This window comes from Crocuta crocuta, unplaced genomic scaffold (genome assembly GCF_008692635.1).
Source record: "Crocuta crocuta isolate KB4526 unplaced genomic scaffold, BGI_CrCroc_1.0 scaffold162, whole genome shotgun sequence".
Taxonomy (NCBI): domain Eukaryota; kingdom Metazoa; phylum Chordata; class Mammalia; order Carnivora; family Hyaenidae; genus Crocuta; species Crocuta crocuta.
In genome coordinates this window covers 8,769,171-8,797,005 of record NW_027529433.1, presented here as the reverse complement: position 1 = coordinate 8,797,005, position 27,835 = coordinate 8,769,171, and the positions used below count along the sequence as shown (strand labels likewise).

The 27,835-nt window shown below is 40.6% G+C and overlaps 1 long non-coding RNA gene and 1 other non-coding gene across 3 annotated transcripts; both read right to left on the bottom strand.

Moving 5' to 3' along the window:
* Positions 1-14,271: 14,271 nt before the first annotated feature.
* On the bottom strand, positions 14,272-27,790 carry LOC144228128 (uncharacterized). 2 transcript variants are annotated; one of them, XR_013334121.1, is made up of 4 exons: positions 27,247-27,790; positions 27,030-27,109; positions 23,657-23,791; positions 14,272-14,508 (listed from the first exon to the last, which is right to left on the bottom strand). It is a non-coding gene; the product is annotated as an uncharacterized LOC144228128 (long non-coding RNA). The 2 variants fall into 2 exon arrangements; XR_013334120.1 differs by having other exon boundaries at positions 23,657-23,786.
* Positions 17,832-17,936, bottom strand: LOC144228132 (U6 spliceosomal RNA). The gene has a single exon (XR_013334124.1). It is a non-coding gene; the product is annotated as a U6 spliceosomal RNA (small nuclear RNA).
* Positions 27,791-27,835: the final 45 nt, after the last annotated feature.

Below are 27,835 nucleotides of genomic sequence, written 5' to 3'. Positions count from 1 at the left end.
ATTAAAAAATTATTTTGATTTTTAAAAATTTTTTTTCAGTTAAGGGCATTTTTTCCTCTTAAATAGTTTATTATCGAGTTGGTTTCCATATAACACCCAGTGCTCATCCCAACAAGTGCCCTCCTCCATCACCCCCCTTCCCCTCTCCCCCACCCTCATCAGCCCTCAATTTTTTTTAAACAGAGTCAGATTCTTAACTGACTGAGCCATCCAGGTGCCCCCAAAAGGTATATTTTTTAAAAATACAAAACACCCAAGTATCCATTGCTTGATCTAGGAAAGAAAACATTACCAATATGGCTGAAGTCCCCTGTTGCATATATTAGTTTTCAAGTACGAAAAAGGACAAAAATACAAAGCAAATTCACCATAAACTTCCAATCAGGCCAAAAATTCCACACAAAATTTTCTTTTTTTCCTCTCATTTTTTGAATTAAAAAATTATGATAAAATACACATTAAACATAAAATTTACCATCCTAACCAATTTCAAGAGTACAGTTCAGTGGCATTAAGTACATTCACATTGTTGTGTCACCATTACGACCATCCACCCACAGAGCTTTTTTTGTCTTGCAAAACTGAGACTCCATATCCATTAAACAGCACCCTCCATTCTTCCTGTACCCCCAGCCCCCGGTAACCACCATTCTACTCCCTCTGTGTATTTCACTACTCCAGGTATCTCATATAAGTAGAATTATATAATATTTGTCCTTTTGTGTCTGGCTTTTTTCACCTCGCATGTCTTCAAGATTCATCCATGTTGTAGAATATATCAGAATGTCCTTCTTTTTAAAGGCTGAATAATATTCCATTGGATGCATGTGCCACATTTTGTTTATCCACTCATCTGTGGATGGACACAGGGCTTGCTTCCACATTTTGGCTATTGTGAGTAATGCTGCTATGGAAATAGGTATACAGATATATCTTTGAGTCTCTCGATTCTATTGGGAATATACTCTGAGGTGGAACTGCTGGATTACATGGTAATTCTGATTTTCATTCTTTAAGGAACGTTCCATAACAGCTATACCATTTTATATTTTCACCAACAGTGCACAAGCGTTCCAATTTTTCCACATGCTCACCAACACTTGTTATTTTGTTTTGTTTTGTCTTCATAGTAGTCATCCTAACAGGTATGAGGTGGTTCCTCTCTCTTCTTAACAGCAGTAGTGAGCTGGGAATCCATCCCTTGCATCTCCTGCACAGTGCCTATCAGTATGGACAAGCACCTGCTTGAAAGAGAAACTATAATCAGAAGTTCTCAGGTAACAGAACCACAACCTCATGAGGTCTTTCCAGGGTAGTCAGAAAAGGGCTTATAACATGCCACACCTGCACACACCCATGCACACACCATTGTACAGAACCTCTTTTTTTTTTTTATCCGGAAGACTTCTTCAGCAAGCATGGGGGCCATTACCTCTAGGGGCAATATGCTTCCCAAGCAAGGCTGAAGTGTGAGGATTAAAACTGTCCCAGCCCTTAGCAGGACATGAAAAGACACAGGCAGGGACTTAACAGGACCAAGAAACTTTTGGGAATGATGCATATGTCCACTATCGTGATTACGGTAATGGTTATATAGCAAACTGTACACTTTAAATATGTCATTATATTGGATGTCCACTATTCCTCAAAAAGCTGTTTTTTTTTAAATTTCCCCAGTTCCTAACAAAATTTATGATTGCTCAAAATGAGTTTTGTCAAAAAATAATGAAAGGTTGGGGAGCCTGGGTGGCTCAGTTGGTTAAGTATCTGACTCTTGATTTCGGTTCAATTCATGATCTCATGGTTCATGAGTTCAAGTCCCATGTCTCGCTCTGTGCTGCCAGCCGTAGCCTGCTTTGGATTCTCTCTTCCCCTCTTTCTCTACCCCTACCCCACTCACAAGCATGCATGTGTACACTCTCTCTCTCTGAAAATAAATAAACATTAAAAAAAAAAAACAATGAAAGGCAAAGCAAAAAACTGAGAAGAGGAAGCTAGGAAATAATTGGGCAGATTTATAACGGCATTTTCCTTATGTTGGATACCTTGATCCTGAATAAACACAGCTCCTCAGTGCAGATTGTCCCCGCCTTCCTTCCTGACTCTGATTATGAGGTATTCAGACCTGTAACTTGTGGGTGGCCGGGTTGGCAGTGCTGCCTGGTTTGGTTGAGATTTCACAGGCTGCCAAAATCTGCTTCCCAATTCCTTCTTCTGGAACAGCCAATACTTCTTGCCCTCCCGACAAGCTGGCAGCTTTGCTTTATTTTTTTCTGGGTTCTATGCCCCACATGAGTAAAGTGCTGCCTTCAGGGATTCAAAGTTTCCTCCTCTGCTCCAGGCAAACTGCACTAAGCTTGCTAGTACAGTCTTCCTCATCTCAGAAGCTGTTCTGAAATTCCTACCCTCGTCCCTGTTTACTGTCGTCTGTCCTGTTCAGTTGTCTGAAGCTCATTCATTCGTGGTCTATTACACTGACTTACAGCACGGTCACCTGTTGTTCCTAATATCTGAGCCTAATGTCACGAAGAGCCAAGAGAAGTGGTGACCATCATTTAGAATCCAAGGTACCTAATGGTTTCAATGAAAATACCAGCCATAGAAGCTAAAAACATTTTGTGAACAAAGATCATTTTAAAGGCATGTTGCCAACTACTGGGAGCAAATTATCGCAGAATTCATTAGCTTGAAATGAACTTTTATTCTACGCATGACATCTGTGAGTCAGAAATTCATAGAGGAGTTCATAGGTCTCTGTACTACAATATCCAGGGACTTGGCCAGGAAAATTTGAGAGCTGGGGTGAGCCAGGGCTGGGGACAGGAATCATTTGGAAGTGCACTTATTTACATCTCTAGCAGCTAGGTGTCAGCTGGGATTGGCAGTTAGAACACCACCATGTGATCTTTCCAAGTGGCTGGAGCTTCCTCACAGCTGACCAGTCTCCAGAAAGACCCAATGGAGGCTTTAGTGCCTTCTGTACTCTAGCCTACGAAGTTACATAAGCAGTCACAAGTCCCCCAGATTCTAGGAGAACTGCATTGCTTTGTTAGGGCTACCATAACAAAGTACCACAGACCAGGGAGCTTAAACAACAGAAATGTGTAGTCTCAAGTTCTGGAAAGTAGATGTCCACAAGTTGGACACAGCAGGGTTGCTTCCCTCTCAAATTTGCAAGAGAAGGATCTGTTCTAGGCCTTTCTCCTTGGCTTGTACATGGCCATCTTCTCTCTGTGTCTCTTCATATTGCTGTCCTTCTTTGTGTGCTCCTGTGCCCAAACTTCCCCCTTTTATGACACTAGTCATACTGGATTAAGACCCGCCCTAATGACTTTAACTTAATGGCCTTCATCTCCATATAAGACCACATTCTGAGGTGCTAAGGATTAGGACCTTGACATATGAATTTTGAGGGAAACACAACTTAATTTGTAAGAGGAACATAGACCCCAACTCTCAATGGGCAGAGTGCCGAAGTCACCCCATAAAAAGTGTGTGACGGAGATATTATTACAACCGACTTTGGAAAATAATAGTCTACCACATCATGACATACGATGTTTCAAGATGAGAATCTATGATAGCTTATGTTATTCATTTCATGTAAGTCAGCTCACAACATAATAAAACAGTAATTTGGGGGAAAGCTATTTTCACGTTTCATATTTTTATGGCAGTCAGAGAGCTCAAATACCAGGTGTTTGGTTCCAAACAAGACACCTGGAAAGTCTGTGGCTGACTTTTCCAAGGCAATGAAGGTAAGTGCTTCAAAAGCTAGTGCTTCCCAACAGAATTTCCGGCAAATTATTATTTCTGGCCCAAGGGTTTGCTCTACTTTAAGCTCCTTTACAGATTTGCTTATTTGTAGTAGACACTCACTATTTGTGCCCACAGTTCACCCTTGACCAATCTTGTCTTCACTCAGAGAAATTCATGCCTATCAATCTTATTTTGTTGGCAAAGTAAATTTAAACATGCATTTTTATCAAGTTTTAGGAAAACCATATTAATAAGTGCCTACCATAACCATAAATCTTACCATGCCTCATTTGTTGCCATTATTGTTACCACTTGAGCTGACTTACAGAGAAAAAAAAAAAAAAGCGCAAAAAATTAGGTGGGGCTTCTGCCAAACCCAGACTGGCATTAGTAACACTCTTGCTGGCCCAAGGCAGTAACGCCAATGAGCAGCGCCAAAACTCTTGGTGTTGTGCAACCAACAAAATTCTTGTTCTCAGCAAACGTTCTGCAACAAGTATTGAATAAAGAGTGCACAAAAGCCAGTCTCGAGAATCTAAGCATTGCTTTTAAAAGTGGGGAAGACACCTTGTTCCTCCACAATCCACTGGGCTGGTCTCCAAATTACGTGTCCAGTACCACACACTCTTGCCACTTTGCTCTCCCGAGCCTCTTTTCTCCTGCTCAGCCTCTCCCTTCCTGCTCCCTTGGGCAGCACACATCACAGGGCCCGCTCAGACCTGCTGAATTAGTCCAAGTTCCCCAGGTAATTCTTGTCATCAGCTAGGTCTGCCCGCCAGTCTGCCCGCCACAGATCAGTGTGATCAAATTCAAGTTCCTTAAGCTTGGCCTAAAAAGCTGTCACCCCTGCTCAAGTCACAGTCACATCCCCTGTCACTCCCCACCTCACGATTTACCCACTAACAGTACTTAGTAGGTTGCTTCCCCCCAGCTCCTACCTCAGACCCTGCCCAGGCTGAAAACCCTCTCTCCACCTTGACTGCCAAACCACCTATTTCCCTCCAAAATCCAGCTCCAGTGTCTGCTTCCATGAAGCCTTCTCTCCCATCCAACATTAATCCTTCTCTGTAATTCCGCTGCACCGTGTTCACAAAGAGCAATCAACACACAGTGTAGAAATATACTTGCTTGCCTCCCTCCCCTGCTAGAGTCTGATCCACTTCAAGGCAGGTTCTGTGCCATCTCTGCCTTGCTATTCCCAGCATCTAACCCTGGGATGAATTGAATCAGAATAAATTGGTTTTATGGAAGTAAGCAAAGGAGTCCTTTGTCGAGCAGGTCAAGTCTCCTTTGTACAAACCGCTTGATATTACGTGTTCAGCTAGGCTGTTGTGTGTTTGGTTCCTCTGCCTGACTCCGATATGATCAATTAAATTTTCTTTCAGAATTGAACACGGTACACACAGGCTCTTTTCCTGGGCAAGAAAGCAGGTCCCTATAAAGAGGACTCTTGAAGGGCATTAGCATTCAAGGAAAAACTGCCAACCCAGGGCTCTCTTGGGTTCTCTGGGACAGACACTTGTGTTCCCTTTTTTCCCCTCGTATTTCATTATCTTATTTCACATCCCAGACAACAGGGATCAATGTTTGCTTTACGCTGCCTGCCTCCTGTTAGCTTTTCTTTGCTTAGAATTTTGACCGAAATTGCAGCTGCAGCCCGTTACTGACACTCCCAACTTGATGCCCTCAGTTTCCAGCCAACAAAAACTTCACAGATTATATAAAAACTTGGTCACACCAAGAATTTTGGCGTTGCTCATCTAGAAACGGGATTTCGTATTGCCCAACATTCAGAGGGACTTTAGTCCATGCTTCTTAGGCTAGCGGGTCTCCAGGAGGATCAGAACTCTCAAATAACAGCCAGAATAACGCAGGAGTGTTTCTCTAACTTCAGGGTGCATTCAAGTCCCCAGGAGGGCTCGTTACAACACAGACTGCTGCTTGTTATGACTCAGTTACTGATTCAGGGGGTCCGAGGCGTGGCCTGAAGACTGCAGTTCTGAAAAGTTCCCCGGGTGAGGCTCATGCTGGCCCAGGGACTATGTTTTGAGAACCCGTGTGGTAGAGAGTGTCTGGAGAGGAAGACCCAGCCATCAGTCTGACTTGTTAAGTCTGGAATAGACTGATCTGCATATTAGACATAGTAGGATCAAAACTATGAGGAGATTTAAAAACTCTGGCTCCCCAAGCTGCAGCCCATTCTAAATCAGACTCTTTGAAAATGGGACAAGGTATCAGTATTTTTTTAAAAACTTCCCAAGAGCTCCCAAGGTGCAGGCAAATTTGACAACCAGTGATGCAGACCAGCAGTTCTAGACCTGGTTGCAAATTAGAGTCACATGGGGAGCTCGTAACATTCCTGCCAGGACCTTACCCTGAACCAATTAAGTCAGAAGAGCTGGGTGTGAGGCCTGGGCGGGCTGCCTTCATTCCTTGATCCCTTCCTTCCTTCCTGTCCAGTTTTCCAGATTTTTCTAAAGTTCAACCGGTGTCGGGATTACTTTCCTGGATGTCAGTGTGCTCCTATTATAAATTGTCATTTCTGTTGCAGTTGATAAACTTCTGTCTTAAACAGAAGAAACTGAGATAATGATTTTTATTTTTTTGCAACTAGAGAAGACTGGTCTGGGGGGAGGAGGGGCGGGGGAACAAATTCACCTTCAGGGTGGACCCCCTAGCAACAGGGCCACGCCCTCCCTAAAAATCACCTAGGGCAGCACTTCTTGGAGCCCATCTGCCTCTGTGGCAACAGCATCGCTTGGGAGTTTGTTAGAAATGCACATTCTTGGGGTCCTACACCAGAAATTTTGAGGGCGAGGCTCTTGGATCTGTGCCTCCAACAAGCCTACCAGGTAATTTTGAGGCAGGTTAAAGTTTGAGCGCCACTGACCAGGAAGATAGCAGTGGGGTAATTAAGACCTTGATTTTCCATTTCTGATGTCGATTTTTTTTAAGACAGAGAGTGCATAAGTGGGTGAGCAGGGGAGAGGGGCAGAAGGAAAGAAGGAGAATCTCAAGCAAGCTGCATGCTCAGTGTAGAGCCTGACGCGGAGCTCAGTCCCACAACCCTGGGATCATGACCTGAGCAGAAATCAAGAGTTGGGCATACAACTGACTGAGCCACCTAAGTGCCACTCGGTCGGGGTTTTTTTTGTTTTTTGTTTTTTGTTTTAAACACACCACAGTACCTCTCAAAAGAAAACAGCAACAAGATCAACAGCAATGCCAGGAGTCACTTGACTTAATGCCACGTGTCTCAGTGTGAGATGGAACGTCAAACCTCCACCATGTCCCCTGCTGGTTATGGGCTTCCCTCCCTGATCTTTCTGTTTAGCCTTAACATGTGGGTTTTGTGTTCTTAATATTATGGCCACAAGTAATCCCCAAATTCTAATAGTCATTTGCATTTAGTAGATGGCTGCCTCTCTAATTTGATTCAAGTAACTTAGAAGGCTCTTTGGGGCTTCTGTTTGCCTGCCTTCTCCATTTCCTCACCAGATGGGGTCATATAATCTCCAGTTTTATGCAAGCCACAACCTGGGTAGCCAGGAAGATGGAGGGAGGCCCTGCTGGACTGAACCCATCAGTACTTTACCGGAAGCTACAGCCTTCCTCTCAGCCTGGAGAACAACAAAATAGGAAGCAGCCTGCTCTTTTCTTCCTTCCCTCCTTCCTTCCCTCCTTCCTTCCCTCCTTCCTTCCTTCCTTCCTTCCTTCCTTCCTTCCTTTCCTCTTTCTTTCTTTCTCCCTTCCTTCCCTTCCCCTCCCCTCCCCTTCTCTCTTCTTCTTACCCCTTTCTTTCTGCCCAAAACCTTTTATTAAGGGTTAGCAGGGCCCTCAGGCAGCGTGAGGCCTCAGGGCTTGTTTAGGATGGAAAAAGACCACATATGAAATGAGTGGTGGCACTTGTAAAATAATCCCTTTGCTGCTGTTCTCAGCAAGGAAGAGAACCTACTTTTATTGAGCACATACTAATTCCTCAGGATTTTACATGCATAATTTTACTTACTCCCAGTAACACTGTAAAGTTAAGTAGTAGTATTCCTACTTACAGAAATACAAACATATAGGAAATAAATTCAGAGAGATTGAGTGATGTTCCTGAAATCCCACAGCTAGTAAATGAGATTGGAAGCTCTCACTGTTACCCTGCCCTGCCCAAAGTGGGTGGCTGTGCTGCACCACACTTAAATGTCAGTTCCAGCTTCTTTCTATCACTGCATTACACTTCCTGATGTAAATGTTGAAAACAAACACAATGTTTAGGGGTACCTGTGTGGCTCAGTTGGTTAAGCATCCAACTCTTAGTTTTGGCTCTAGTCGTAAGATTGAGCCCCATATTATCGGGCTCTGAGCTGACAGTTTGGAGTCTGAGGCCTGCTTGGGATTCTCTCTCCCTCTCTCTCTGCCCCTCCCCGATGCTCTCTCCAAGTAAATAACACAATTTTTAAAAGAAACAGTATAAATGTATGCTGGGTAATGAGTTGGTTCTTGGGATCCTCTGTAAAAATCAAAAGCATGAGCAGAGAAGAATTTACGAAGGGAAGTGGAGCTGTAACGATACCAGAAGTAACTCTCTTTCCTCGTGCCTTCTTGGATCTGTTTCTCCCTTGCTCTCCTCTGTCCACCTTCCTATCCCAATAGAACTTTCACCAACTCTCCAGCTAGGCCAAGTGGGACTAATGACATACCCAACCTCTTCGGGCACTGTGCTCTCTCCACCAGTGACTGTCCCACCCCCTTCTCTCGCACTCTATCCTAAATCCCAACTGTGTGTAATCCATTTGACGCAGGAGAATGCCTGCTTCCCCAGAGCCCTGCCAGCATTGAGCACTGTATTCTTTTTAAAGTCTTCACCATTAAAATAGTAAAACAAAAATCTCATTATTTTAATTGGCATGCCCTTAGTTGCTGTTGAGGTTGAACACATATATTCAGAAAATATTTAAATTATTTTCCTTTGCAAATTTTCCTTTCATTTTCTTTCCTTTTTTTTTTTTTTTTTTTTTGAAGTTTATTCACTTTGAGAGAGACAGAGACAGAACGTGTGTGACTGGGGGAGGGGCAGAGAGGGAGGGAGAAAATCCCAAGCAGGCACTGGGCTCAAACTCATGAACCGTGAGATCCTCACCTAAGTCAAAATCAAGAGTCAGGCACTCAGTTTGTTAAGCGTCCAACTCCAGCTCAGGTCATGATCTCATGGTTCATGGGTTCGAGCCTCACGTCAGGCTCTGTGCTGACAGCTCAGAGCCTGGAACCTGCTTCAGATTCTCTGTCTCCCTCTCTCTCTGTCCCTCACCAGCTCGCACTCTGTGTGTGTGTGTCTCTCTCTCAAAAATAAGTAAACATTAAAAAAAAAGAGAGAGAGAATCAGATGCTTAGCTGACTGAGCCACCCAGGCACCCTGCCTTTTCATTTTCTTTACCCATCTTCTTTTGGGGGAGTGGCTCTTATTGATTTACTAGGACCTTTATTTAGCAAGCACATTCATCTTCTACCATATATAAGCAAAGACTTCATTCCAATTTGTCTTTTGACTGGTTTCTGCAGCACTAGGGTTGTACATGGTCACATCTATGGTTTCTTCCTTCAGGCTCACTCTTAGAATGATGTTCCCCATGCTAGGATTTTTAAAATATTTACTCAAACTTTATTATATATAATTTTTATGTCTCACCTTTTACATTAAATCCATCTGAAATGTTGTTGGTAAGGTATGGAAAAGGATTCTACAGTTAACTCTCTCCTTCAAATGAATAGCCAGTTTTTCCTAAAGCCAAGTACTGAATGACAGACATTTTCCTCAGCTTCCAGTAGGGTCACATCCCAATTACAGTTTCATGAGAAGATGAAAATATCGTAAGTCAAAAATGCATTGAACACATACCTAACCTACAGAACATCCTAGCTCACTCAGTCTAGCCTAACTTAAATGTGCTCAGAACACTTACATTAACTTACAGGTGGGGAAATAATCTAACACAAAGCCTATTTTATAATAAAGTGCTGAGTACCTCATGTAAATTTATTAAATTAAATGCAACAGAGTGCGCTACTATGTACCACTAGCCAGGAAAAGATCATTATTCAAAATTCAAAGTATAGTTTCTATGGAATGTTATTACTTTAGCACCTTCTAATGTTGAAAACATTGTTATGTCACACCATCTTAAGTCAGGGACCATGTGTGCATCCTTCCCTCATTGACTTATGGCATCACCTTCATTATACACTAATTTTTTTCGTGTTTCTTTCTGGACCTTCTAGTCTTTCCATTGATCTATTCTCATGGCCACACCACACTGGTTTGATTTCTCTAATTTTATACTATGGTTTGATAACTGGTAGAGTTATTTCAATCCTTCTTTATTAACATTTAAAAAACATTTCTAGGGGCACCTGGGTGGCTCAGTCAGTGAAGTATCTGACTTCAGCTCAGGTCATGATCTCACGGTCCATGAGTTCAAGTCCTGCATTGGGCTCTGTGCTGACAGCTCAGAGCCTGGAGCCTGCTTCAGATCCTGTCTTCCTCTCTCTGCACTTCCCCCACTTGCTCTCTCTCTCTCTCTCAAATATAAATAAACATTAAAAAACTTTTTTAAACATTTAAAAAACATTTATAGACTATTATACATTTATTCCTCCAACTGAATTTTGGAAATATTTTGTCAAAGCTTGACTTTTCCACTTACTGTTGTAGAAATACCTCTGTTTCTCTCTCTAGCAGCTGTTCTTTCCATTATTCGATAAGCATTACCTGTGCCTATTTTAACCTGGCATTGTGCTAGGCACTGGAGATATAAAAACAAATTTGATGTAATTCTTGCCTTCAAGGGGTTTAAAATCACAGGTAGGAAAAGAAAACCAATGACTGTGATGTTAAATCAGGATTTCTGCTGTGGGGGTGTACTTTAAGGGTAGAAGCTTTGATATATCTTCTGAGAGCAGTGGTGGAAAATGAAAATAGCAAGAGATAGCCAGTGCCTCACCACTGGGCCTGATAAGTGGCTTCAGGAAGAGTCTGTGTTAATTATGTAACATTGGAACTCTAAGATTCCAAAGATACGTTTTGAGGGTCTTAAAATAAAAATCTACATTCCATCTGAGCACTGCCCAATGGAGTCTACATTTTCAGTTTCCCTATCCCATGCTAAAGCTTCCTCTCAGATTATGTTTCAACTGCTAGCAAGAGTGAGTACCCTGGCCTGTTACACAACTCAAACCACCATAGGTCAGGCACCATCTGTGCACACAACCTTTATTAAACACTGTATTTTCATGTCTTTCAAAGAATTATTTGCTTGTTTATATAATCTAAAATCCCCTAGTCTTGTGAGGTGAGCAGAGATCATAATTTCTACTTGAAAGGTGTATAAATGGATGCTTTGCAAAGCTAGCACATGAGTTAAGTGATCTGTCCACAGTGCTGGGTGACAGAGCCAAAACTGGTTTCAGGTTCCTGGGCCAGTTCTCTTTCTAGTACACTCTGTGGCCTACTGAGTAAGCCCTATCTTTCTGTTAAGGAGTGTCTAATAGCACTATTCAACCTGCAAATGGATATGTCTAGAACTTCATTATGTCTCTCCTCTACCTTTCACCCTCACCCCCTCACCACTATAAAGAAATGGGGGATCCCCTCCCTTTATACTTCTGCATCTAAAACATGAGGTTGGGAAGAAGAGGAAAAAGGCTAGAACAAGACTAGGGTGAGGATCTAGATGGAGGCCAAAGAAGTGGAGCAGAGGGGAAATGGGTCTCTCTGGGACAAGGGTTGAAGGAGTTGGAGCTCTTATGGTTTCCTGCTAATTTATCTTCAAAGGCTCCCTGGTTAAACACCCTGTCACTCCAACCCACTCACTTCCTTTTTCACTGCAACCATTAGTAGCTTCTGAGCTTCTGAATTTCTCTCCTTCTTTGGGCAACTTAAGATTAGAATTCAGACTCAGTTTTTCACCTCCATAGATATGCCTTTTAAAAACATACATACTGGGGCACCTGGATGGCTCAGCTGGTTAAGGGTCCAACTCTTCATTTCAGCTCAGGTCATGATCTCATGGCTGGTGAGTTCGAGCCCTGCATTGGGCTCTGTGCTGGCAGTAGGGAGCCTGCTTGGTATTCCTTATTTCTCTCTCTCTCTCCCCCACTCCCCTGCTCCCACTCTCTTTCTCTCAAAAATAAAAGAAAGAAGGAAGGAAGGAACAAATGAACGAACGAACGAACGAACTGGGACAGAAGATTAATCTGCAGCTCTTGCAACTGGGCATTTCATTACTGCAGCTGAGACTTAGAGACAGGAGGAGTTTGGGGTTAATGTTGGGGAAATGGACTGGATGCTGCCAAGACTAACATTGGGGATGGGTGGGGGCTGAGAACAGCTGTGGGGGAGTGATCTTCCCTACCTCAGCATGGACCAGCTGGAGGGAATTGAAAAGACAGAGGAGGCGGGGATCTGAGCCAAGGAAGGGAAAGGAAAGAAGGGAAATATTAAGTCAAGCAATTGGGAGAGAACTACTATAGCAAATTCTAGGGTCAGAGGAGGGAGGGTTTGACCTCTCATGCATGTGTGTGTCGACGGGGGGTGGGGGTGATGGCAGTTAAGTGACCTATAAGCCTGAGCAAAGTCAGGCTTGTAAGGCCACTGCAAAGCCTGCTTCTGTAAGTAATGTGTATACCATCTGTCTCTCTGTGCCAGGGGAAGCACTAATAAATGTTACATGTTGAAACTTTTGCATAGCTTGTACATAAAAATTCCATATGCCAATTGACTGGACTACATGAACACATCTGTCAAAAACAGGTCTCTTAGGCACAATTTAGGACATTCCAAAGCAGCTTTATAACTGTTTCAACCTCCAAGTGGTATGAATTAACTCTCATAAGCCACGTCCATTCTCTCTGAGTGGAGAATTGGGCTAAATGTCCAAAGAATTCAAGTCAGAAACACTCTTTAGCCTTCATTATAGAGTATCAGTAGCAAGGTCTTCCCCCGCCCCCAAATTATACTGTTGATTGACTCAGTGTTTGATGTCACATTGCTAACATATGTTAACATGGCCAAAATGATAAAATATGTATTATGGGCTTGAAAGGGACAGTATTTTTCACTTCTACAAGATTGTTACTCCATTAACATCTACAATTTCCAATGTACATTAACACCAGTAGGTGATTAGATCTCAGCTGCCAAGTATATTTATTTTGAAAAAGTCATCATATAGGAATTCCTCAGATGGTCCTTTTCTTTTTTTTTATCTGTTCTCTCCCTGCAACAGGAGATACATGAAGGAGGAACACAGCCTCTTTGGGACAAAGCTTAGCTGTGAACTTCATGCGCTCAGTCTCAGTACTCATATTAACTTAGGAACTGGAGAGTTATTCTTTTTACCTCACCTGGACTTGCATTTGTTATTTTTACGAAAATATCTTTAGAAAAGCAAGTATAAGTAATGAATGAATGGATATGATGAATGAATGAACTAGATAATAAAATCAGGTTCTTGAGGGGCAGGCACCTGGATGGCTCAGTTGGTTGAGTGTCTGACTTCAGCTCAGGTCATGATCTCCTGGTTTGTGAGTCCGAGCCCTGTGTCAGACTCTATGCTGACAGCTCAGAGCCTGGAGCCTGCTTCAGATTTTGTGTCTCCCCCGTTCTGAGCCCCTCCCATGCTCATGCTCTGTCTCTCTCTGTCTCTCAACAATAAATAAACATTAACAATTAAAAAAAAAGGATCTTCAAATGTCTCCACATGAAGGAATAACTAGAAGAGCCCGAGAGAAGGCAATGTCTTAGGTGTGAAGGAAAATCACACTTAGGTCTCAGAAAACTAGAACTGGATGGAGGAAGAATTCAACCTATCAGCAGAAACTGTGAAGTAAGGTGAAGAAAGGCTTAGGGATTTCAGTTTACTACTCAATAGGCAAGGCTGCCCTGGTGACTCTGCTAATAGATGAATACCATCCAAAACAGGGGAAGAGATCACCTTCCTCGATTTTTGGGTCAGATACTATGTTCAGATACACACCTAATTTTAACAACAAACTGGAGTAGACTCAAATAGGGCAACCAGATAAGACATAGGGCCTGCCCCTCAAGAATGTGTGATGCAATAGAGGGACTGAGTCAAATGAATGCCAGTTCAAGGAACCTGTGGTTAAGTTTAGCCTCAGAAAGGAAGAGCTTAGAGAACTAGTCACTGTAGAAGGAATACAATTTCAGTTATCAAATATTTGAGGATCTGTTATAAAAGAGATTAAGTCTGTTTGGTATGGAAACATTAGAACCAGTTAGTAAACTTCACTGGAAGATAGAGTTCACCTCAATCTGAGGGAGAGAAAGTTGCTTTTTAGGCTACCTGTCAGCATACCCACCACTCTCAGTGGAAGCGATAGTGCCCTCAAGGGAGGCAAAATTTCACTCTTGGAGGGGGGAGCAGTGTGCAAAGAATGGGACTACAAGGATTCCAGGCCTTTCAAAGCTCCATCCTACTCAAAAAAATCTTATTTCTTAGTATATAATTTTTCTTGTTGAGCTTTATTGGGCATCACGTGTGCATTACAAGCATTAACTTGGAAGATACACCAATCGGATGCTAGATCAGCGCTACATGGTGAACAAGGCTGTGATTGGAAGACTTTCTCTTGATTGCTCCATCTCAGGTTCATTTTGCTGTGCTGTTGGCTGCCACTGGCTGCTTTGAGGATGTTGTCTGTTTGATCCTCAGTGCTAGTGTTTGACTTGAGCTTTGGGAACTAAAAAAAAAAAAAAAAAAAAAAGCTTGTATTTATAAAACAAAAATGGAGGCGCCTGGGTGGCTCAGTCGTTTAAACATCTGACTTCGGCCCAGGTCATGATCTCACAGTTAGTGGGTTTGAGGCCCGTGTCGGGTTCTGTGCTGACAGCTCAGAGCCTGGAGCCTCTTTCAGATTCTGTGTCTCCCTCTCTCTCTGACCCTCTCCTGTTCATGTTGTCTCTCTCTCTCAGAAATAAATAAAACATAAAAAATTTTTTTTAAATAAATAAAAGTGAAAAACAAAAATGGCTTATGTTTTGGGGCACCTGGATGGCTCAGTTGGTTAAGCATCTGACTTCAGCTCAAGTCATGATCTCGCAGTTCATGAGTTCAAGCCCCACACTGGGCTCTCTGCTGACAGCTCAGAGCCTGGAGCCTGCTTCAGATTCTATCTCTCCCTCTCTCTCTCTGCCCTTCTTCCGCTCATGCTGTCTCACTCTCTCTCAAAAAGAAATAAACATTAAAACATTTTTTACTGGCCTATATTTTACTATTTAATTCTACAAAAGTTAGTCAACCATCATTCACTATACCAAGTGCTGAAAAGAAGTGTCAACAATATTTGAGTAAGCACCTAGCACCTAGTTAAAAGCCATTTTCTCATATCAAATAAAACTTAAAAATTAATACTTAGGAAATTTAATTTTCTTCAATTGTTACTCTCTTCCTGGAAAAAATAACCATTTTGAATGATTTCTTTTTAAACTCATTACATTGCTATTTTTATATACATTGCTATTTTTATATACTTCTAAATTGCTAATATGTATATTGACTTCATACATTAGTTTCTAAATAAACTATATTAAAAGTTATGCAGCAAATAGTTATCAAGTTAAATGTTAACAGCTTTTTAAGATTTTAAGTAATCTGTACACCCAATGTAGGGCTCAAACTTACAACCCTGAGATCAAGAGTCACGTGCTCTACCATCTGAGCCTGCCACACACCCTGATTATCAATTTAACTAAAATTTTATTTTGTTGTTCTTAACCCTGCATTAAATAAAGTGAGCTTTACACTTTCTCTTCTTATATAAAGCAGAAATATGCATATAGTAAATACACATAGAGCATGTCTGTGGTATTAAAATCTCATGGGCAGGTGATTAGGCAAATCATACATAGGTTATATGTAACATGTTAAGTCATCTAGTGGGTAGGACTTGACTTTGATCCTGACTGATAGAAGACAGATGTCTGGCATCTGGTTCCTGACCCAACGTGGTCACTGTTTTAGAGCACCTGGCATTCACTCTTGGCCCAATCTCTGTGTGAACCATGACTTGACAATAGTTTTATACCCAGATTTTGGGGGAGTGGGCAGTAGTATGAAATATCTCACCCATATTACATGGAAGAAGGTTTTTATATTTTTTGAAGATTTTATTTTTAAGTAATCTCTATACCCAATATGGGGCTCAAACTTACAACCACAAGATCAAGTGTCACATGCTCTACCAGTCAATTGAGCCAGCCAAGCACCCCTTTTTGTTTTGATTTTGATTTTTTTTTTTTAAATTTCTAGGAGAGAGAGAGAGAAAGCGTGAGCAGGGGAGGGTCAGAGAGAGAGGGAGTCACAGACTGAAACAGGCTCCAGGCTCTGAGCTGGCAGTCAGCACAGAGCCCAATGTGGGGCTCGAACCCACAAACTGCGAGATCATGACCTAAGCGAAAGTTGGACGCTCAACCGACTAAGCCACCCAGGCGCCCCTGTTTTGATTTTTAATGGTACATATTTTTGGTACCTATTACCAGAGAACAGTAATTTTATTATACTCCAAATTTCTTATTAAAATTTTTACCTCTGTATTAGTCGGTGAAGTGTCATGCTTTATATTCTTAAACTAGCCATTTGGTTCATAACTAAGCTGCAGCTATCAGCTAAATGGAGCTGAAAGCTCTTAGAATGATCAACCTCACCCACTTCAGGGGTCTCCATTGATTTAATGAATAGACAAATCCATGAAGAACAACTTTGGATTATTTATAGCTAAACCTTTTGTGAATTCCTCTACCCCTTTCTCTCTTACCAGCCTCTTCATTTCACTCTGGCATTGTCTTTTGTGGCTCTTTCCAAGTCTAACTTTCTCTTGTTTACATCTTCATGACACCTCCACTCACTTTATAGTAAAACTCAAGGTCCTTAGCCATGCCTCCAGGTTCCCTCATAATTGCTTTGTCATTGTAGTCTTGTCTCTTGTCACTTACCTCGATGTCAAACTTCAAAAATTCATTCACATACCTTCCTCACAATTTTTGGCATACTCAAGTACCCAATGAACTAGCTACTTAGTATTTTTATATAGATCAATTTTGATTACTCAGATAGGCTATTCTAAAAGGAAAACTGTATTTCCACCAAAAAGTTAGTTCGCAAGTTAGTTTCAACTGCCATATAGTAAACATGTGTTTAATTCTACCTAGATAATGCTGCCAGCTGAAGCTCTGAGATTAAGGCAACTTTCTTCCTCTTTTTTTAAATGTATGCTTATTTTTGAGAGAGAGAGGGGAGGGGCAAGCAGGGGAGAGGCAGAAAGACAGCGACAGAGGATGTGAAGCAAGCTCAGTGCTAACAGCAGAGTCTGACATGGGGTTTGAACTCCCGAACCACAAAATCATGACCTGAGCAGAAATCAAGTTGGCCACTTAACTGACTGAGCCACCTAGGCGCCCTCAAGTCTACTTTCTTTAAAAGGAAATTAGCAAATGTTACAAAGGTGTTACTTACTAGAGCCAAAAAGATGTTCTTACAAAAGATGCAGATAAGAATTGGGAGGAGTAGATTTTTATCACTATGTAATGACTTACCCACCATGAACTACCTAAATCACTAAAATCTGATTAGTAAGTAAGGTAAGTGTCTACTCTAGCCTGTCAAATTGCTAGAGGTGGAAACAAATCTCCAGGAGATTGTGACTCACAATGAAGCTTAAGGACCTTTACAGGTGAGCAAACAGGTTCAAATCTATTTGTCCAAGGGCTGCAGTAGAAATGAAACTGGAAAAAATGACCATACTTTGTGAAGAATTCCTATTCAGTCTTTTAAAAAATTTTTTGGGGGGGAGGCACCTGAGTGGCTCAGTCAGTTAAGTATCCATCTGACTCTTGATTTCACCTAGCTCATGATATCATGATTGTAAGATCGAGCCCTGCAATGGGCTCTGCACTGACCATGGAGCCTGCTTAAGATTCTGTCTTCCTTTCCCCCTGCCCATCTCCCACTCACACCCTATCTCTCAAAAATAAATAAATAAAAATAAAAATTTTTTAACAACTTAAAGAAAACATGTAACCCTACACAAATTTGTATGTTATCCTTGCAGAGAGGCCATGCTACTTTTCTCTGTATTATTCCAATTTTAGTATAAGTACCGATGAAGTGAACATTCAATTCAATCTTTATAATGTGTATGAAAAGACTACTTATAATGGAAATATGAAGCTATGATTCTGTTTTAGTCAGTACAATCAGTATACAAAACCACCTAATCCTCATTTGAATCAACAGTGAAAGGGACGCCTGGGTGACTGAGTTGGTTAAGAGACCAACTTCGGCCCAGGTCATGATCTCATAGTCTGTGGGTTTGAGGCCTGTGTCAGGCTCTGTACTAACAGCCCTGAGCCTGGAGCCTGCAGATTCTATGTCTCCCTCTCTCTCTGTCCCAATGTTGCTCACACTCTGTCTCAAAAATAAACATTAAAACAATTTTTTAATGATAATAAAAAATAAAATTTAACCACAATACTTGAAAGCACAAATTATGATTATACTTCAACACAGATTTAATGCAAATATCATTCCCTTCATGTATTCAGCTGATCTGAGCTCAAAACAGACTGTATGCTCAAAGAAAATAAGGGAGAAAAACATTTAAATTTTCAGTTCTATAAAACTACAGGAATGTGAGAAATATTATTCTCTACCACCTGATTTATATTTTATAGAAAAAAATATTTATTGTTGGAACAGAACAGAGACCCCAGAAATAAACCTACAATGGTCAACTAATATAGTCAATTAATCTATGACAAAGGAAGTATGAATATACAATGGGGAAATGACAGTCTTTTCAATAAATGGTGCTGCCAAAACTGGACAGCTATAGTGAAAGAATGAAACTGGCCTACTCTCTATTTTTTTTTTCATTTTTTTAATGTTTTATTTATTTCTGAGAGAGAGAGTCAGCATGAACAGGGGAGAGTCAGAGAAAGAGGGAGACACAGAATCTGAAACAGGCTCCAGGCTCTGACCTAGCTGTCAGCACAGAGCCTGACACGGGGCTCAAACCCACAAACCGTGAGATCATGATTTGAGCCGCAGTCGGACACTTAACCGACTGAGCCACCCAGCCACCCCTGGCCTACTTTCTAATAGCATACCCAATACCAAGCTCAAAACGGATTAAAGACCTGATCATGGGTCTTAGAACCACAAAAATCCTAGAAGAAAACACAGGCAGTAATTTCTCTGACATTGGCCATATCAACATTTTTCTAGATGTCTCCTGAAGCAAGGGAAACAAAAGCAAAAATAAACTATTGGGACTACACACACACACACACACACACACACACACACACAAACATACACACACACAAAACTTTTGCACTGCAAGGGAAACTATCAGTAGAACAAAAAGCCTATATCGAATGAGAGAAGATATTAGCCAATGACACATCATATAAGGGGTTACTATCGAAACTTACACAAGTGAGTATCAAAATACCCCAACAATCCAATTAAAAAATGGGCAGAGGACCTGAACAGACATTTTCCCAAAGAAGACATACAGATGGCCACCAGACACACGAAACAATGTTCAACATCACTCATCATTATGGGAATGCAAATCAGAATCACAAAAAGATATTATCTCATGCCTGTCCTGTCAAAAAGACAAGAAAAAAAGTTGGCGAGAATGTGGAGAAAAAGGAGCCCTTGTGCACTGTAGGTAGGAATGCAAACTGGTGCAGCCACTGTGGAAAAACAGTATGTACGTTCCTCAAAAAATTAAAAATAGAAATATCATATGATTCAATAATTCCACTATTGAATTTTTACCCAGGGAAAACAGTAACACTAACTTGAAAATTTCTATGCACCTCTATGTTTATTGCAGTATAATTTACAATAGCCAAGAAGTGGATGTAACCTAAATGTCCATCAAAAGAAAAACGAATAAGGGAAATGTGGTATATATATACATATACATACATACATGGAATATTACACAGCCATAAAAAGGATGAAATCATGACATGGATAGACCTATACTATGATGCTAAGTGAAGTAAGTCAGACTGAGGAAGACAAATTCCATATGATTTCCCTCATAAATGGAATCTTCAAAAAAATGAATAAACAAACAAAAAGCAAAATCAGAACGATAAGTACAGAGAACAAAATGATGATTGCCAGAGGGGAGAGTGGGCAGGAGGAGGGGAGGTGGGCAAAATGGGTAGAGGGGAGAGGGAGATACAGGCCTCCAGTTATGAAATGAGTAAGTCACAGGAGTTAAAAGGCACAGCATAAAGGATACAGTCAATGATACTGTAATAGTGATGTAAAAAGACAGATGGTAGCTACACTTGTGGTGAACAGAGCTTAACATATAAACTTGTCAAATCACTTGTACACCTGAAACTAATGTAACATTGTGTGTCAACTCTACCTGAATAAAAAAAATAACAATAAGGGGCAAGTGGGTGGCTCAGCCAGTTGAGCATCTGACTTCCTATCAGGATCTTGCGGTTTATGGGTCCGAGCTCCACATCAGGCTCACTGATGTCAGCCTGTCTGTTCAGAGCCCCCTTCCAATCCTGTCTCCCTCTCATTGCCTCTCACCTGCTTGCACTCTCCCCAAAGTAAATTATTTTTTAAAACTAATAATAAAATCACCAAAAAGGAAAACCTGAAATACAAAAATGTTGAGGAAGGAGCCCCTGGGTGGCTCGGTCAGTAAAGTGTCTTACTTTGGGCTCAGGTTATGATCTCATAGTTCCTGAGTTAATTTAAAAAAATGTTTTTTAATGTTTTACTTATTTCTGAGAGAGAGACAGACAGACAGACAGACAGACAGACAAAGATAGCATGAGCAGGGGAGGGTCAGAGAGAGAGGGAGATACAGAATCTGAAACAGGCTCCAAGCTCTGAGCTAGCCGTCAGCACAGAGCCTGATGCGGGACTCGAACCCACAAACCGCGAGATCATGACCTGAGCCGAAGCCGGACGCTTAACTGACTGAACCACCCAGGCGCCCCATGCAGCTCCTGAGTTCAATCCCCATGTCAGTCAATATGCTGACAGTGTAGAGCCTGGAGCCTAATTTGGATTCTGGGTCTCCTTCTCTCTCTCTGCCCTTCCCCCACTTGCACACTCTTCCTTTCTTTCTCAAAAATAAATGTTTTAAAAATTATATATAGAAGTTAAATACATACATAAAATATTTGAAATAATAGTAGTGCTCTATTCATCGATGAGGCCGACTGGTACTCACCATTTATTTAAGCTTACTTTCTGTACTGTAAATGTTGAAAAGTTAAACACTACATTTCCCAGATATCCTTGCAGTTAAGTCTTCTAGAGGTAAATGATTTCTGCCAATTAGGTACATGCAAGTGTGGAGTGTGGAAAACCAAAGCCTTCTTCCTGCTGTTTTGTTTTTTGGGTGGCAAGCATGGTAGTGAATACAGGAGTTTTCTGCAGCAGCTTTCTAGAGCTTAGTCACTGGCTCTGAGGGTGTGGGGTATTACAGTGTCTTCCTGATTACACTGTAGCTATGGTAGTCTATTCTCAACACTGATAATTCTAGTCCTGGGGTCTTGATTCTCCATCCACCGGATGGGTGGACACTTGGCAGTCTAGTTCTGCTCTACTATCCTAGGACTCATTTCTGATGGCCTAGGCTAAAGTCCACTCTTCCAGCCTTTTAGATAATATTATAAGCACCAAATCCCTATACTAAATCCCTATAATATACTTAAAATAGCCAGATCTATTTACTGCAACTGAATGCAGATTCATACAATTCGTAAACATATAAAAGGATCCCAATTACCTATACAATATCAATAAAATTTTTAAATAATTTAACAAAAGCTAACACGTATATAGCAGAGAAGCCTGCAAATAGTTCAGCTTCAAAAATGAAAAAAGGTAATCATCCTACCATATATTAAAAATATTGAGTCTATCACCCAAAGGCAAACAATGAAATCTTTATTTCTGATTTTTTCACTTTTTTTTTATATCAGTGATAAATGATACAGGAATATACAAAATGAAATGTCCTCTAGGTTCGAAATATGGACAGTTTTATTAACCAAATGAAGTTACTAATTATATGTTCATCTTTTAAGTTATTTTCTACCCTGACAACTTCTATTCTGTCTATAAATAAATAAATACATAATACATAAGCAGTGTAATATATCTGACAAATCAATAGTAGGTGTCCTGACAGTATATCTAAAGGTTGTAGACTTCAGGATGGCCCATCAGCAAAGGAATGAAATACCCTTGGGGGTGTGTAATGGTCCTGGTTGGCACCAGAATGGAGCTTGGAGAAAAGATAAAGTACTGAAACGAGAAGGTAAGTCAGTTACAATTTGGTAGTCACCAAGTTATCGCATAGTTTACATTTTTAAATGTCTATAGATTTGGCTTCTTCAGTCAGGTTGCTTTCTTTTAGCAAATAAAATCTTTAAAAAATTTTTCCCCAATAAATTGCAGAAAACATCTGCAAAGGTACTTAAATGTAATCAAAAATAGAAAGGGCAAAACCACTTTTTCTATTAAAAATTTAAGCTCTGCTGGCACTCTACCAGACAACAAAGGCTACTTCAAACTGTTTAAGGACTTACTTTTACTTCCTAAATTTGCGTTAACTCCATCCCCTTCTAGGGTATACCTTTAGAGCTTAATTATCCTCTGGCTCTCTATATCCTCTTCTTAAGCCAAAGTTTGAACCACTTTAACCTGTAATACCTCTGCTGCTCCAAAGTGATATAAAATGTACACAGTGTCAATCTCCTTCATCACCTACCTTCTTCCTACCACTCCCTTATTCTCGAAACCAAGAATACAAGTTCAAGGCGCCTGGGTGGCTCAGTTGGTTGAGTCCAGCTTCAGCTCAGGTCATCATCTTGTGGGTTCCTGAGTTTGGGCTCTGTGCTGACAGCTTGAAACCTGCTTCAGATTCTGTGTCTCCCTCTCTCTCTGTCCCTTCCCTGCTTGCACTCTGTCTCTGTCTCTCTTTCTCAAAAATAAACATTAAAAAACATAAAAAAAAAAATGTTCGGACTCCCAAGAAAAGCAAACAAGGATGTTGGATATTGGCAAAGTTAGCAAATATTAAATTACAATATTTGTTTAAAAAGGACATCAAGTTTATACTATCTTGTTGACGGCATTTTCCAGTCACTTAAAAGATATACAAATAAACCAGTATGTACATTTTTTTTTCTGTAGGATGTTCATTTCCTTGAAGTTCTCTATGTTCCTATTCTTTATCTGCCAAGTCCTCTCCTGTCTTTATAAATCACAATTCCACAAACTCTCTAAAGCAACTAAAGTTTGCCAGTTTGTCACTCTTCCTCTTTTTGCCACATCAGTTTTAATCCCAAAATGCTGAAAGTAGTAACAAACTCCATCAGCCATATTGACGCACTGTTACTGCAACACTTGCTTCTACTCCAGAGTAAGATACAATTCTCACTTTGATTTATCCGACTCACAAGAAGGCTTCCACTGGATTCTCAGCATATAAGCACAAAGAAAAACTGGCCTCTATAAAGTGTTTATTATCTTAAGGAATTTGAAAGACTTTATGAAAATATAGAATTGGGGAGGATTACGTAGCGGTGAACACCTTTAAAAAGATTTTAGTGTGTTTAATAAAACGTATGCTAAACAACCAGCAAAATGTGTATAATGTAGACATCCATGCTTTGCTTTCATGACTCTCCAGGAGCTTCCTACCCATTTATCATCCTTGTCTGACCACAGTCAATATATATTCTGAAAGCAACTTATTTCCAGTGGGCTTTTTTCCCCCAGGAATTAAACATTTAAAGTTTTCTTTTCTTTTAAAAAAAGTAACTGACCTCCTTGATTCCACTCTGGTCTCAAGTACAGCCTGTATCAGGTGACTGAGATTTTTTAAAAGATGCTTTGGTGGCGCCTCGCTGGCTCAGTTGCAGGAGCATGGGACTTTTGATCTTGGGGTTATGAGTTCTAGTCTCATGTTGGGTATAGAGATTACCAAAAAAAAAAAAAAAAAGGAAAGAAAGAAAGAAACTTAAAAAAAACGAAAAATGCTTTGGACAATGCCTATAACTTCGGTAAATCTTTCCCTTTTAGGCATACTTTAGCACACTTTTCTCTCACCATCTTCACTCAACTGCTTCTGTACCAGTGTTCTCTGAGAAACTGTGAAATTCTGCTACTCCTCCTCCTTTCCCCAGCACTCAACTTTCTATAGCTTTCTCCCAGAGAGACCTTATATTTGTAAGATTTCTGAAATAAAATTCTCAAGATCAGAGGGGAAAAAAGTATGTATTACTTTAATAACTGTTGACATTATATAATGTTTCTATGGAAATTCACTTTATTATTTGTACTCTCATGTACTTGAAGTTTTCCACAATAATGTAAAAAGAATATTCAGTCTGGTAATCAAAAAATTAGGGTTGGAATTATAAATTTGGGGCTCATCAAAATAAAGATGACATTTAAAGCCACTGGAATGGATGAAAATGTTTAGGGAGAGTGTAGGCAGAAAAGAACATAGGACTAAAGTGTAAGCAACTCTAATACTTAAAAGTCAAAGAAATGGGCACCTGGGTGGCTCAGTTGGTTCAGCGTCCAACTTCAGCTCAGGTCATGATCTCATGGTTCATGAGTTTGGGCCCCATGTTGGGCTCTGTGCAGACAGCTTAGAGCCTGGAGCCTGCTTCGAATTCTGTGTCTCCTTCTCTGTCCCTCCCCCGTTCGTGCTCTGTCTCTGTCTCTCAATAATAAAAAAAATAATAAATAAATAATAAATAAATAAATAAATAAATAAATGTCAGAGAAATAAGGTAAAGCAAAGTAGACTGAGATGCCAGTAAGAGGAAATCAGGAAGTGAGAGTTTCTGGGAGCCTAGAGGAAAAAAAAGTTTCAAAAATGTGGAAGTAGCCAAGTGTGTCAAATGCTAACTAAAGGCTAAAAGAAGAACTAGGAATTTACCTTTTGGATATGTCAAGATGGAGGTTTATACAATTCTTTGGAAAGATTTTGCTATAAAAGGGAACACAAAAATTAAGTTGTGGCTGGAGGGGAACAGAGGTCAAAAAGAGTCATTTTCTTCTCTTTAGAGATACATGATAGTGAGGCATATTAGTGTACAGGGAGACTGATCTAGTTGAAAGGGGGAAAAGAGATATAGGAAGGATGTAACAGAAGAATCAAGGTCCTGAATGAAATACACAAAAGTTGAAGGAATATTTCTCCTGTATATCATAAAGAAGGAAAGCAATATTTATAGGTTCAGATAATACAGAGATGGTAGAATTGACGGAGGGAAGATGAAGGTGTATCAATCTTCACATCTTGACTCTCTCAGCTTTAGTTAGATAGCCAGTAACATGTAAAGGAATGTGGGAAGAACCTACTTCATAAGAGAACTCATTAAGAGTTCTTTGATGATCCAACTGTTAAAGAGCCAATACTCAACAATAACCTAGTAGAAATTGTTATTAAGATTTTTAGTTCAATTGTCCATTAACTCAACAAAATTATCAAACCACCATTTTGCATTCAATTAAGTACCACAACTAAAAATAACAGTGATGGAGGTAACGTAATGGTGTTGAGGGTGTCAGAGAAGACTTTCCTGAGAAATTTAAACCAAAAGCTACATGAAGTGCAGACATTAACCTGACAAAGATGGGTGTGTTATAAGAAAAGTTCAAGTAGGTTTAGAAACAAATGAACAAAAAGGTCCATTGTGGCTATCAGTCAAAGGCCACAAAGCAACTAGAAGCATGGGAATATTTATTCTCAGTGATTTCCACTACCTTTTGTGGGTCAAAATGGACTCTTAATAAACATTATACAAAGTAAATATTTTAGTTCTTGCTGAAGCTAACTTAAATCCAGGTGAGAGGTGAAAACAACTCATGGACTTTGATTAGACCATAAACTGTAAACAAAGAAGAGCAAACAGGTTTCCCCTTCCTTGCCTACTCTACTGACAGAGGCCATGTTGAATGCTCCAGTTAATGAGTCATAGGTTTGTTCAAACTAAGCAGTTAAGTGTGGGAGCCAGGAATTTTTATTTGCCAGATATTGTAAATTATTCTTTTGTCATGATTGATTAAAAGAGCAACTTAGTAACTTTTTTTGGAGTTAAATCCTTTTCAGTTACTATTTTTAAAACCTGGTACATAAATATTAGCAGAGTCTGAATTTCCTAACCATTCACAAAACAAGCAAACGTAGCAGCAGAAGTCAAAAATTCAAAATTTTCCTTTCTTACTATTAGGGCAGCTTTCATGATTTTCAACGTGATACAAGTCTTTTTTTTTTTTTTAGTGTTTATTTATTTTTGAGAGAGAGACAGAGCACAAGACAGAGAGGGGGCAGAGACAGGAGACACAGAACCTGAAGCAGGCTCCAGGCTCCAAGCTGTCAGCACAGAGACCGACGCGGGGTTTGAACTCGCAAACCATGAGATGATGACCTGAGCCAAAGTTGGATGCTTAGCCGACTTAGTCACCCAGGTGCCCCAAGACAAGTCTTAAAAATTAGAAGAGAACAAGACAGACATGGGAGTCAAAGGAAAATAAAAATAACCTTGGACACACTCGGAAAACAGGTGTATAAAGGGTAACTCAGGTGACAGGCGGAAGAATCAAGTTTATGTAAATGCTCAGAAAACATTATATAAATATCAAATGCCCTCGTGCAACATGGAAGAAGGGGGGGGGAATCTGTTCCTGAACAAAGAGATACTTTCAAAAAGGGGGCGATTTCTATATAATTTGTAATATTTCCGTAGCACTGAATGATGTCTGCACTGTAATTTTGACCTCTGCATAGCCTAATAATTGTACATCTTTTTCTGTACTAAGCTTGTCTCATATAGGAGCAACATTGTTTTTTTTTTTTTTTAAGACTTGTGCAAGTGTTACAATTACCCTAAGCAAGTAAAAACAGTTGTTCTACTTTCTTAGGGACATCACATTTTCACAAACGTACATGTGGAAAGTATACAAAAACAGAAAGATTACTCTTAATTAGAAATCTGCACCTAAACAAGTTTCCTTGCTATATAGATTGTATTTTTCTTAGAGATCTGGGACTCAGTTTTAAACCTGAGAAGGCTTTTCATTGCTAAGACCACAAAAAGGCTGACCAGAGACCATTCTGATTTAAATTGCCATTTTAAATATAAGTTGTTTGACGTTAAGATTGTCTTAAAAAGCTTGTCCTACCGTTTGGGAAACTTTAACTCACACCGGAAAAGTAGTCTCTCTCAACACACCAGGCACAAATTCTCCTTTGATTGCATTACCTAGTTTAGAAACAAAGTTTGTTCAACTGAGAATCGCTAAATGTAAAATCCCGGCCAACTACTATCAAGGAGCCAACTTTTTGTCTGTTCAAGAAACGAGAAATAAGGTAATCAAGTACAGGGCTCTCGGGTGGTACCTGCTACGCTTGCTGACATGCAGATTACCCGGTTCTATCCCCAGACCTACTGAAGCGCTTTTGAGGAGTGCGGCTCAGGAAACATTCTGAACTCTCAAGCCAGAAACTGCACGGTCCTGCGACCTACCCAAACCTCCTCATCCTAAAAGGCAAAATTAGCTTATTTTGACAACGTTTGGACAAAATGTCTTGTGAAAGGCTTATTACGGCTTAATTCGAAAACATTCAGACGACTGCTACAATCTACACCATCCAGAAAGCGAGAGCGACTGAAGAGGTGAGCACACGCGGGGCGCGGCAAGCGTTTCCGCAGATGAGAACTGCCGTTTCTTCTGTAAAGAATTTGGGGATCAGGGCCGACTTACTCAACCCTAACTGTGCAAAGAACCGTTCTTTCTGACTCCTCTAGGGCCTTTCCCAGTACTACTCGCGGTGCCTCCAGCAGAGTCCCTCGTGAGGTCTCTACCTGGCCCGCTGTGACGAGTAATTCGACCCACGCGACCGTCTTCAACGCGGGGGCCTCCGGCCGCGCCTGCGCAGCGAGGCGCTGAGCTCGCAGCGAAGTCCGTTTCCTGACTTTTGGAGGAAG